The sequence below is a fragment of the Cupressus sempervirens genome, chromosome 3 (genome assembly GCF_028749045.1).
Source record: "Cupressus sempervirens isolate cs-2001-9-10 chromosome 3, ASM2874904v1, whole genome shotgun sequence".
Taxonomy (NCBI): Eukaryota; Viridiplantae; Streptophyta; class Pinopsida; order Cupressales; family Cupressaceae; genus Cupressus; species Cupressus sempervirens.
In genome coordinates, this window is record NC_143120.1 from 209,032,208 (window position 1) to 209,044,620 (window position 12,413).

Consider the following 12,413-nt stretch of genomic DNA (forward strand, 5'->3'; position numbering starts at 1 on the left):
CTATGTGGAATGACAACAAAATGAAAGAAATTGGAAAGGAGTGTAAAGCTTTCGGATTAAACAATGAAATTTTAATTTTCATTAACCTTTTTGGATTAAATATTGAATTTTATTTTATCTAAGATTTCCACAATTTATACTGCAGATCAGTGCTGTTTATATTATGTGAATGACTTCCATCGATGACTTCAGAGTTAAAAGACTGTGGAAAGACTTCCATTAATGACCAGAGAAAATAGAAAGGTTTGTAAAGCTGTAATGAGAGTTCACATCAAGCGTATTTGAAAGGTTTGTGCAGTAATTTGACAAAAATATAAATTGCATAATGTTGAAGCCCTAAACCATTTAGAACAACAAAAGTTTGAATTAACTAATCTAACAGAATAATAAAACACACAGTTTTACATTCTAAAAGATTTTATCAAAAATACATATTCTTGATAAACTTCACATAACAACCAATGGTACAAATTTCTTTAAAATCAAACTGGAAGCTATAAGTTTATATATGGACATGATCTATGGCTATGATAGTCAGAGCCTCCTAGTTATGAAACGTAAGAGACAAAAAGAAATTCAAATTACCTAATTTGGAAGACAACTTGTCTGTGAATGAAAAAATCAGCTTCATGAGTGGATCCATTGAGCAATCTAGAACACATAAATGAAACAAAGAAATTCAAAGAAAAAAATCATATCCACCAATGTAATTTGTATACTTTGAAGGAAAATCCAACCTCGACACAGCAAAGAAGTCTTGGACAAAAAGATACACAAAACAAGTATATGATTTAGAGAAATTAGCATAAAATCCCCAACTTCCAGGGCAAATCACAATGTTGAATCTCAAACCCCACTCTGATGAAAGATACACCACAATATACAGGGCATTCAAAATGCCGACGAATTTTTCTTGCCTTGACTCTGCCGACTCAAGGCTGCAACTCTTATCTGGCGGGTGCTCCTTCCAAACTGGTACCCCGCATTTCGTGCAAGCTCGACGCTCTCAAGAAACTCGATTAGCTCTGGCTACAAATCAAGGGTGAAAAGAGATATATAAATATCATTTCATCACCTATTCTTGTAGGCGATCGATCAAACCATGTTGATGGTCTCAGTCCATTCATACTCTCTCAGATCTGCCTCTTCAAGTTTGAAGATTTTGAAACCGTTTAACCCTGATTCAAATCTCAGGCTTACCTAGTTCACAGAGGAGGCAGATTTGAGGGTCAGATCAAGAGGAGAAAGAAATTTGTGAATGTGAGGAAGAGGCCTTTGGAAAGTTGGGCTACTGAAATTAATGAGACGAATCAAGAAACTCTTTTTAATGCTCAGCTTGGTGCCCGTCTCTGTCTCACCTGCTTCCTCTCCTTCGTATAGGCGGATAAATAAAGTAGTGATATTGCTTTCAGAAAGATTCAGTTACAAATGTTTCATTATGTTGAAGTGGTCGATTCACTTGCTGAAATTCTTCTATTATTAGTAAGTTTCATTTAATATGTGGCAGGAGGTTGGGAAACATGAAGTGGTATTCATTTCAAAACTTTATTGTGGAGTGACTTTGATATAACCGTCAATTTTTTTTTAAATTGATAAAAGTTTACATTGATTGATGCTTCCACTGTAGAAAGCCTCTCAGCTTAATGAAGTGGTATTCGTTTCAAAACTTTATTGTGGAGTGACTTTGATACAACCGTCAATTTTTTTTTAAATTGATAAAAGTTTACATTGATTGATGCTTCCACTGTAGAAAGCCTCTCAGCTTAAATATACTAATAGTTAATTATAATTTGTTTTAGCAAATACTAATTATATTAATTAAAAAAAAAAATTAAATCGTTGCACTATTAAATTAATAATTACAAGACTTCATGTTTTACACATGAGACGATCTATAATTTAATCATGAGTAAATCAATCATACCAATACTATTACATTATTTTTATAAGCCAAAATTATTAGTATGTTATTATGATTATTATTATTTTTCTTATTGATCTTATATTTATATGATTTTAAATCAAAAGACACATTTCTTATTTAAATATTTCTTAAAATAATATCATAATTTCTATTTTTCATCTACAATAAATTATCAAAATTTTAATTTATTTAGTGTAATGTCAAAATTTACAAATTATAAATTTTACCATTAAATGTACAACTTCACAAACTTCACTCATCTTCTACCCCACAATCCACCACACTAATAAAGACAACTTCTTGCGCCTCTTGTTTTGTATAAAGCGAAGAGCTGAAAAATAATTGCTTTTGGTTCTGAAAGCCGTGAATTATTCGAGAGATCTTCCCTTTTTTAAATGCCAAGATGCTACCATTATGCACATTCTCTAAACCCTCGCTTTCGAATAATGAATTCTTCTGCGATTGACCCCACAATTTTCTCTCTTCTTCCTCCTCAATTATGCAGTGTACATAATTAACCCTACTCCGAGTTTTACAGTTGGTAACAATTCGGTATTGCTGTATCCCTTTATCAAATCCAGCCCACTCCGCTTTAGAGAGTTCAGTAAAATCTGCAGTTGTATTTCTCCATTCATGGCTTCCTCCTCCTCGTCTGCTAAGGCAAGATCAATTGTATCTGGTAAACTGTATGATGTATTCCTCAGTCATAGAGGCCCTGATGTCAAGGAAACCCTTGCTAAACAACTATACGAGCTTCTTAAGGCTAGACAGTGCCGGGCATTTTTAGACCGCGAAGAGATAGAAGGGGGAGATCCAATTACGGCTGCCATTCATAACGGTATATGCTCATCTCGTGTGCAAATTGCCATTTTTTCAAAACGATATGCAGAGTCCTCATGGTGTTTAGACGAGCTTGTCCTAATGTTACAACAAACTGATGCTGTCTTTATTCCTGTATTCTACAATGTCCAACCATGGGAGCTACGTTACATTGAGAACGAGAAGTCACAGTATGCTGCAGCATTTGTTGATTATCAAAGGAAAGGCAGGAATCTTGATAAGCTTCATAAATGGAAAAGTTGTCTTGAATCTGCTTCAAATATATCTGGTTATGAACTTGCCCAGTATCAAGAGTAAGATTACTGTCATTTATTTTCTCATTTGTATCAATTCTGATTCATTCATGTTTTTCCTCTGTCATTTGTTTTGTATCAATCACGTTTCTTTCATGTTTTTTTCTTTTGTCCAGTACATTAGATTCGTTTTACCCTAGTATGATGACTTTCTGAAGAGATTCCTGGTTTTGAATTTCAGCAATTTGTGTGAAAAAATTGTGTCTCGTGTGATACAAGTAGTGCAAGAAAAGAAAAGAAGTATAGCATTAGATGTTGCAAAGTATCCTATTGGACTTTCTGAACTTGTGCAAGATTTTGAAAGGTGTTGTTCAAAGAGAGCGAGGGACAAGGTCATCATAATAGGGATCTTTGGTCTAGGTGGGATTGGTAAGTCTACCCTGGCAAAAGAATTGTTTAACAAGAAGAGTTCAGGCTACCATGCATCATGTTTTCTCTCTGATGTGAGAGAATCACATGCCAGAGGTGAATTGCACTGTTTGCAAATTCAGCTTTTAGAAGATCTTTTCCCTAATAATCAAGAGATAAAAGATATAAAGATAAGGAGTGCGCATGATGGAGTAGGAAAGCTGAAGTATCATCTGGGAAGGGCAAGGCATTTGCATTTCCTTATAATCCTAGATGATATAGATCATGAAGACCAGTTAGATGCCCTTTTACTTGAAGATATGCTGAGCTCTGGTAGCCTGGTAATTATTACAACCCGTGACCAGAGTGTGTTAAGGGGTGCAGATATCCGTTACAAGATGAAGGAAATGGATAAAGATCATGCTAAACTCCTCTTTTGTGGACATGCTTTCCGTGGACAGGATCCACCCATTGAATATGAGAAACTGGTTGAGAACTTTGTAGATTTCTGTGGAGGTTTACCTCTCTCCCTCATGGTTCTGGGTGCCCATGTTTATCGAAGGGAGGAACATTATTGGGAGTTAGAACTGGAGAAAGTCAGCAAAATCCAGCCTAAGGATATAATGCAAAGACTTAAAATTAGTTTTGATGGTTTGGATAGTGAGGAGAAACAGATTTTTGTAGACATAGCTTGTTTCTTCAATAAGAAACTACCGGGTGAATTTCATTTCAAAAGTGAGGTTATGACAATCTGGAAGGCATCTGGTTGGAGCGACGAGCATGCAGTTCAAACCCTGCAAGATAAGTGCCTACTTGAACTGGTTATGGTTCAAGGTTCTATGGGGATGGAAGGCTCACGCTTTGAAATGCATGATCATCTGTGTGATCTGGGAAGACAAATGGTAGTTGACTTGGGCCCTTCTCGGCTGTTGAGAGCAAATCTTCTTAGATCTATGGTGTCCCTGTTCGGTTGTATTTTCCAGTGCTTTGAAATGCATGATCACCTCCACGATCTGGAGAGACAAATGGCAGATGAGTTGGGCCTTTCTCGGTTGTGGAAATCAGACATTCTTAAATCTATGGTGTGCTGCTTCTCTTTTTTCCTTTGAAATTTAAGCTATAGAAAGCTTCTGAAAACCATTTCAATTTATGTATTTTACTTCCTACTAAAAGAAATCCACCCCCTAACACACCGTTAACCCTGATCCTTATATGTAGGAAGCAAAAGGATTTAAACAAATTCTGGCAGAAACAAAGGGCAGGTGTTTCCATTCGTTTAAGGATCCGTCCCTCCAAGCCATAATTACTTATTTTATAGGTAGTTCAAATGACTCTACTGAAACCGACCTCTTGTGGCTTCACATAGATAATCGTAATTACCTTGGTGGCAAATTAGAAAGTATTCCTTCCTGGATTCCTCTACGAAGATTGTACAGCTTGTCCGTTAACAGCGTGGGAGATTTGTGGAACAGTTTTCACAAACAGTTGCAGACAAATACTCAGGTATTTCCCTATTCTTTTCTGGAAGTCAATTCTCCCTAAATGGCAGAGCATACATTTTGGAATACCTCTTTCGCGAAAATTGTTTACTACTGGGAACTAATTTATTTTTTGAGAGTAATTGTGAATGCCAGGCCAGTTTCAAGCTGAGAGTGCTGAAGATTTAGTACTCTCGGTTGTTGGAAAAGCTTCCAGATTTAATAGCAATGTTCGATCATCTAGAAGAATTAAACATAGGCTGTTCCTTTCAGAGCACAGATCTAACATCCTTCGTGCAATCACTTAAACAACTTAGCAATCTAAGATCACTGTCATTGTGGTTTGGGGAGGGTGCCTCCTTCAGCGGGAATTTGGATCTGAGCAAAGCTACAGATTCAGCTAATTTGGGTTCTTCTGCAAGGATTCGGATGAATAGACTTGAAACCATAGACTTTGGCAATTTAGATAATATATCAAAGTTGCTAATTAGTGGAGAGATTTGTCCCAGGCTTCAATCATTGAATCTTCGACACATGGAGAGTCTAAAAGAAATGTGCTTAGAGCAGCTAGAGAGACTGAATACTCTTTACATGTGGGAATGCCCCAAATTGAAAACAATATCAGGGCTATCTTCTCTAACAGGGCTTCAGGTTCTCAAAGTGGAATATTGTTTCAAATTAGATACACTATCATTGATATCATCTGTAAGGGGGCTTCAGTCTCTCAAAGTGCTGGAAAGTCTCCAACTGAAGCAAACATCATGGTTATCTTCTCTAACAGGGCTTCAGTCTCTTCGAGTATGGGGATGTGACTGTAAAACAATATCAGAATTATCTTCTCTAACAGGGCTCCAGTCTCTTGAATTGTCTATATCTCGTGAGTTGGAAACAATATCAGGATTAGATTCTCTAACAGGGCTTCAGTCTCTTGAAGTGTCGGAATGTCCCAATCTCAAAACAATATCAAGCTTATCTTCTCCATCGGGTCTTCAAATGTTCAAGCTTGAATTAAGGTATTTCAAAATAAAAATGTCATCAGTTGCAGAGCCGAATGATGGATATGAATGGGTACAGAACTGCATTAGTGGACCGGTAATACCACTTTTTCTTTACACGAAAAAATGATTTTGAGTGGAAAACAAGTTTAGATCCTGTGAAAAGTGAATTCAGTGACGTTTCCTTTTTCACGGAAAACAAATTTATTTCTTGTGCTTTCTTTTATGTTCATTCTGATGATGATGGACGATTCAAAACGTTGATGAAAAATAATTACACAATGGAAATTAAAAAACAATATTTCAGATTTTCCGTTTGTATTGAAGAGGGAAAAAGATGTTACAATTTTAAGTAGTGTTTTAAAGGTTATGTGTTTTACGTTTGTATCAATTATTTAATTCCCACCCTAATTTGTTGCTGTTTTATGTGTTTCAGAGTCCGCCGCTATCAGGATATGTTGTCTTAACAGGGATGCCAGTGGACGCAGCATTGTTCAAGCTAAATGCAAATGTGTTTTCTGAAGTGATCGACAGCCAAAGAGTCATTGAGCTTGAGAAAGGAGAGTATTCGCTAGAAATGAAAAGCTCATGGAGTGAAATCTCTATATATGTTTTGCTTGTAAGGTCTGGTAGTAATCCTTACATAGAATTTCAATCTGCAATTAACCATCGCCATTCCTTTAACCATTGCCATTCCTTTCCACCTGGAAACAAATTGATGATTACAGTTCTACAAACCCCAGATTTTGGAAATGATGTTAGGCTGATGAATGTTCCGATAGAGAAGGGGTTCCGGGCCAGGGTGAATGAAGGGGAAAAAGGGAGAGCTTTAATCATAGTGCGAAGAATTCTTGACAGCTTATATACCGGTTAGCAGCATATGACGCGGTGAAGGAAGAAAAACGAAGTAACTAGTATTCGAAGTGTCATTTATTTACTTTGAATATCTGGTGTTTAGAAGCTTTTGTCATTTTAGTTCTTATCGAAGTGTTTGATTTCTAATATTTTATGTATGGAATATCTTCTTTATTTAATTTTAAAAAAACACTCTTATCAATCTTGTCTGATTTGTATGGATTTTGAAAATTGATAGCAACTTACTCTTCTTTTCTATCTTTCGTTATTAAAATAAAATAAAGAGGTGTAAAACAAATTTGGAGTTAAAGATTAATTTAGTAATATAGAAAAAGTAAGAAATTAATTTAGATTAATATTAAAATGTAGTGAATTAGTGAAATATTAATTTAGATTGAAATAATTATCAATTTTGAAATTATATTTCATGAATATTAGAGAGTTGGCTAGTGCGAGTGCAGGTTGAGAACGATATGTCACCATCCCGTTTCCTTGGTTTAGTTTCCAAACTCATTTGTGGCTTCGACCCTTGTCCCAAGGCTTATATATATTTGATATAGACGAAACCATGGTTGATACAAATACTCCCACAAAGAATGGGAAAATAATGTAAACTATTTTTTGTAGAGAACAATAAGTTGCAAAAAATGACATATATGTCTACTTTATTTGCAAATGAAAGTTGAATAGAGTGCCCATCTTTAGTAGAGTTCATTGGAAGAGTCATGGTTGTCGGTGGAATGGGAACAAGCAAATTATTGGGGGTCAGAAGACATGGACTAAATGGAGACCTTGAAGGAGGAAAAAATTGTACGGTTCCTTCTTCTAGACTAAAGATCATTTCCCTCACTCCAAATGATGATATGATTAAGGTAATTAAGAGTGAAAATAGTCGGCTTAAAAATGTGATGTTTTATATTTGCATGGATGCAAATGCTTTGCCATCTATTTTTTTTTTAATGATTAGATTGATTATATCTAGGGCAAGAAGCTTGGTATTTATGTGATATTTGAAAGATGTTGCAGAAAGACTTGTTGGTTGTCTATAAATTGAACACAACTTGCAAGACAGGGTTTTGAAAGAGAAATTCTAGAATGTGGGTTACTATTTGTTTAGGGCTTTCACATGGTCACCAAAGGGTGAAAAAGAGCAAGTTATTATTTGGTCTGCTCCAAATTGGATGCAAATTCAAAATGTCCTTAGGAAATTTTGGCCTTTCTTCCTGCATATTTTGAAAGTAATAGGCAATGTCCTTCAAATAAAAAAGTCTTAGGCAACTCTATCACATTTAAATGTTAGGATGTCAATATCACTCAACCCAGAGGTTGAAATTCCTAGAAAATTTCTCAAAGTATTGAAGAGAAAAGTCTATGTTTGGATGTTTCCGTTGGAAATGTAGTATAAACTAGGTGACTGAAGGTGGGGGTGGGTGAATCAGGAACTAATAAAACTTATACTTTAATTCACCAATTAAACATTCACCATGTAATCTGATCTAATTGCATGCATGAAAGATTAAAAGCAATAAAACATTCATAACACTTTGACACAATATTTGGTAACCTAGAAACCTTCCAAATAGAAAGTAAAATTGGGGTGGGGATGATAACCACAAGCTTTATTACTGCAGTATAGAGTTAGCCTGTTAAAGCTTACAATTGATCACTTCTGATGATCTTCTCTATTAGGAGCAATAAGGACTGTTAGGTCCACCTTGTGAAAGGATTTACAACATACAATGAAGTATGCATTCTGTTAAGAGATTTGGAATGAGAATGTTAAGTCCACCTTGTTAAATGATTTGACTAATGCACCTGTTAGGATGAATTAGTGGTTGGTCTCTGATCTGCAGCTTGGTTTGTTGAATAAGATTCCTTTGAATAACAAGGATCACTGGTTGTGATAGATAAGTCTCTTCTTTTCATTATACTTCTTGTAGCCTTCTTTAATTCACACTCATATGCTTCTTCTGCTTGTACTTATCAATTGATTACATTGGATACACACACACACACACACACACACACCAATCTAATAAATTACTTTTCGGAGTTGGCTACAATACCAAATTCACCATAATTCACTAAGTCGACCCACTGCTGTAACTCAGGTTCAGAAGACAACTTGATGATGTTCCGACACTTGGAAAACATTGTCAATACTCGATAGACTCTAGCACTCAGTTGACATTGACACATAGTCCATACTGATCACTTCAAGTAGCAGGAACTCAATCAACACAAAAATTCACTTCGTTAACACTATGAGCTTGGTAGACATTGATATACTTGCTCAACACTACAAAGCTCGATTAACACTAAGATCTGTTGGAAATATAAGAGAAGTAACTGAGAGGGGAGGGGAGAATTAGTTACTACTAAAATAAATCGTAGATCCCTTAGATGTCAGTACAAAAATGCAAACTGAAAACTAAAAATTGCTGAAGCTCGGTAAACACACATATAATGTTGTAACTCGGTAATGACTGAATTAGCTCGGTAAATGCTTAACATATAAACTTTTAGATGTTGTCTTTGATTACCATTACTTTAATTGAGTTGCAAAAATATAAAAGAAAATAACATGAACACATATGACACCAAGATTTAACGTGGAAACCCAATTTGGGAAAAACCACCAATTGCAACTAGTTGCTATTTTCACTCTTTTGAAGTGAGCCCTGTTAGGAGCCAACCCTGTTAAAGGTTACAAAACACACAATTAGGTGTGACCCTGTTAGAGGATTTAATCACCCTATTAGGAGTGGCCTTGTTAGAGGTCTTGAGACAATTTAATAAAATTGCAACCTTGTTAGAGGATTTGAAAATAGCTGTTAAGCTAACTCTGTTAAGAGATTTAGATCACTGCTACAATGGTTAGAGAATAACAATGAGATGACCTGATTTGCTAATTATTGATCTAATGATTTGCTAATTATAGATCTATGTTCTGGCTTGTACTTGATCCTTCCTGATCAAATATAGCTTTGCTGCTCCACAAGGATATTCTGCTTATCCTTCAAATTCACTTCCTCTTCTCATCATTAAATCTTCAATAACATCTTCATACCTTTTCACACACTTTGAAATTAAAACTTGACCTTATATCTTCCACTTTGTCAAGTCGGCTCAAATACAACTTAGAATAATTAATATTCATCATCTTAGTCAGCTGGAATCAACAGATAAATCAATTAAGCTTAATATGCCAAAACAAGAAAATCCTTTGTTAGCCTACCTAGCTCGGTAGAAACTAACCCATAAACGATTTCCTTTGTTAACCAACAAAAGCTCGGTTAACGTTGCAAACTTACAAAAATCCTTTGGTAATCAAGTGAGCTTGGTTAGCACTGGTTCTATTCAACTTTCCTTCGTTTACCGAGTGAACTCAGTTAACATTCACTTTTTGCACCTTTTCCTTTGACGCCTGAGTGAACTTGGTAGACATTGCCTTTTGAGCTAGGAAAACACAGGAACTCTCGGTAGACACTAAGAACTGTCTTCACTGCCTGAGTGAACTTGGCATATACTGACTGATAATGATATGACATTTGTGTAACATCAAAGACAATACACAATTAATCAATTGTGTCCAACAATCTTCCTCTTTGGCATTGATGGCAACACAACATGTCATAGCACAATGAAATTTTGGATTTAGACTTAGGAACTCCCTCTGTTAGTATGAGCTCTTCCTTTCACTAGATTTTGACTACAACAACTGCTACCAAGTTCATTTTGAACTTTCTCCCTCTTTCAACAAACTTCTTCTTTGGAAAACTTCTCCCTCTTTTGTTCCTTACTTTATTCTAGTTGCAAAAAATTCTAAGAGATATGATAGTAAACTTCTCCCTCTTTGACAACACATGCCAAAGACAATAATTCTGAAAATACCAATGTACCTTAAGTATTGATTCATTTGCAATATGCCTTTGCTAATTCTACACCAACTAATTCATCTTCAAGAGGTCTTGGTTGATGCATTCACTAAACTTCATTTAGTGAATTTTAGATAGGGGAATGACCCCTAGTTTACTTCTTAGACGTAGAAATGCATCCTTAGCTAATGGCTTTGTGAATATGTCTACAATATGTTCCTTTGTATTAACATATTCTAATCTGACTTCTTTATCTTGCACCAATTCTCTTTAGAAGTGATATTTTATAGCAATGTGCTTTATTTTGGAATGCATTATTGGATTCTTTGATATGTTAATTGCACTGGTGTTATCACAATATATGACTACTGGATCTTTGATTTCTACCTTCATTTCTTCCAACAATTGTTTGAACCAAACAATGTTAGAACAATTGACTCATGCTGCTACATATTCTGCCTCTATTGTGGATTGAGATGTACAATTTTGCTTCTTGCTTGTCAAAGATACTAGTCTTTTACCAATAAAGAATGCTCCACCACTTGTGCTTTTTCTGTCATCAAGACTTCTTGCTCAATCAGCATCAGTAAACACTTTTAAGTCTAAATTGCCTCCAAGTTTGTACCATAAACCATAGTATTTAATACCTTTTAGATATCTGATGATTTTGATGGGGACACAACCCAAGTACAGAATGGACACAATAGGAAAAGGGAAATTGTATTAACTGTGAAAATAGGCTAAAACATTCAGTACAGAAAAAATAGACTTCAAAACATTCCCTAAGGGCTTACAATAGCATAAATCTGGAGATAATTTCTCCTTTTAGTACCTTCTCTCAAACTCCACTCCGAACTGCCTTTTACAATGCCAGAAATCTTTTAAAATAGATCCCAGAGGGTTAAGGACTAGGAATACATTTAGAAAGTGCTAGTAGGCATCCACCGACCAAATAGAGGGCTCCAGAAGTTGTGTTAGAAGTGGACGCAAATCTAGAAGAATCTAGAAATGGTAACCGAACTTTCAGGAGGCATAACTTTTGAATCGTAGCTCCGATTGACGAACCGTTTATGTTTTCGAAAAGCTCTCGAAGCGCTCTATAGCCCTATGGAAATTTTCACTAGTCCCCCATTTTTTGGCCCTTATTGAAGTCATTTAATGGTCCTAACCTGACTTTGAAGCATTCTTAGGAGGTCTCCAAAACTCGAAAAATTGCAATAACTTTCAAACCGTGGGGCTTTTTGACCTGATTCTTTTTCTGGAATGCTCTAAATTACAATTACATTCATCTGGCCAATTTACACCTTCTAGTTTACCAAAATGATGACCCAATTACATACTCCTATTTTTTTAGCATTTACACGTATCGCAAGGTGTTCAAATACTCTATCCTCTGGATGCTCCTGCATCACACACCCAGGGTAGATTGAAAAGTGACCCTGTCACTTTATGAATGGTAGAGAAAATCCCAAATGGGAAACCTGAGCTGCTAAAATCCAAGTTGAGTCCTCTATCGGTCGTCCTTTCCACTTGACCAAATACGCTTCATACTACCTATTTCTGGTACTCTTACCCACACGATGATCTAGAATGTCTTCTCTCTCCTCCTTCTTAGAAGCAGGAATTGGACATGGCTCTAACACCAGCTCCTCATTTGCACCATCATCATGATACTCTGTTAAGTTTGCAATGTTGAAAACAGGAGAAATGTGAATACCATGTGGCAGCTCCACCTCATATGCATTTCCTGAGTTATGTTTCTTCAGAATTTTGCAGGGACCAAATTTCTTCATTTTCAGCTT

General features: G+C 35.8%; 1 pseudogene across 1 annotated transcript; it reads left to right on the forward strand.

The window, feature by feature from the left end:
• Positions 1-2,258: 2,258 nt before the first annotated feature.
• Positions 2,259-6,935, forward strand: LOC149565549 (uncharacterized; annotated as a pseudogene). The gene is made up of 5 exons (XR_016362051.1): positions 2,259-3,057; positions 3,239-4,487; positions 4,624-4,908; positions 5,040-5,975; positions 6,315-6,935. The product of XR_016362051.1 is annotated as an uncharacterized LOC149565549 (transcript).
• The last annotated feature ends 5,478 nt before the right edge of the window (positions 6,936-12,413 follow it).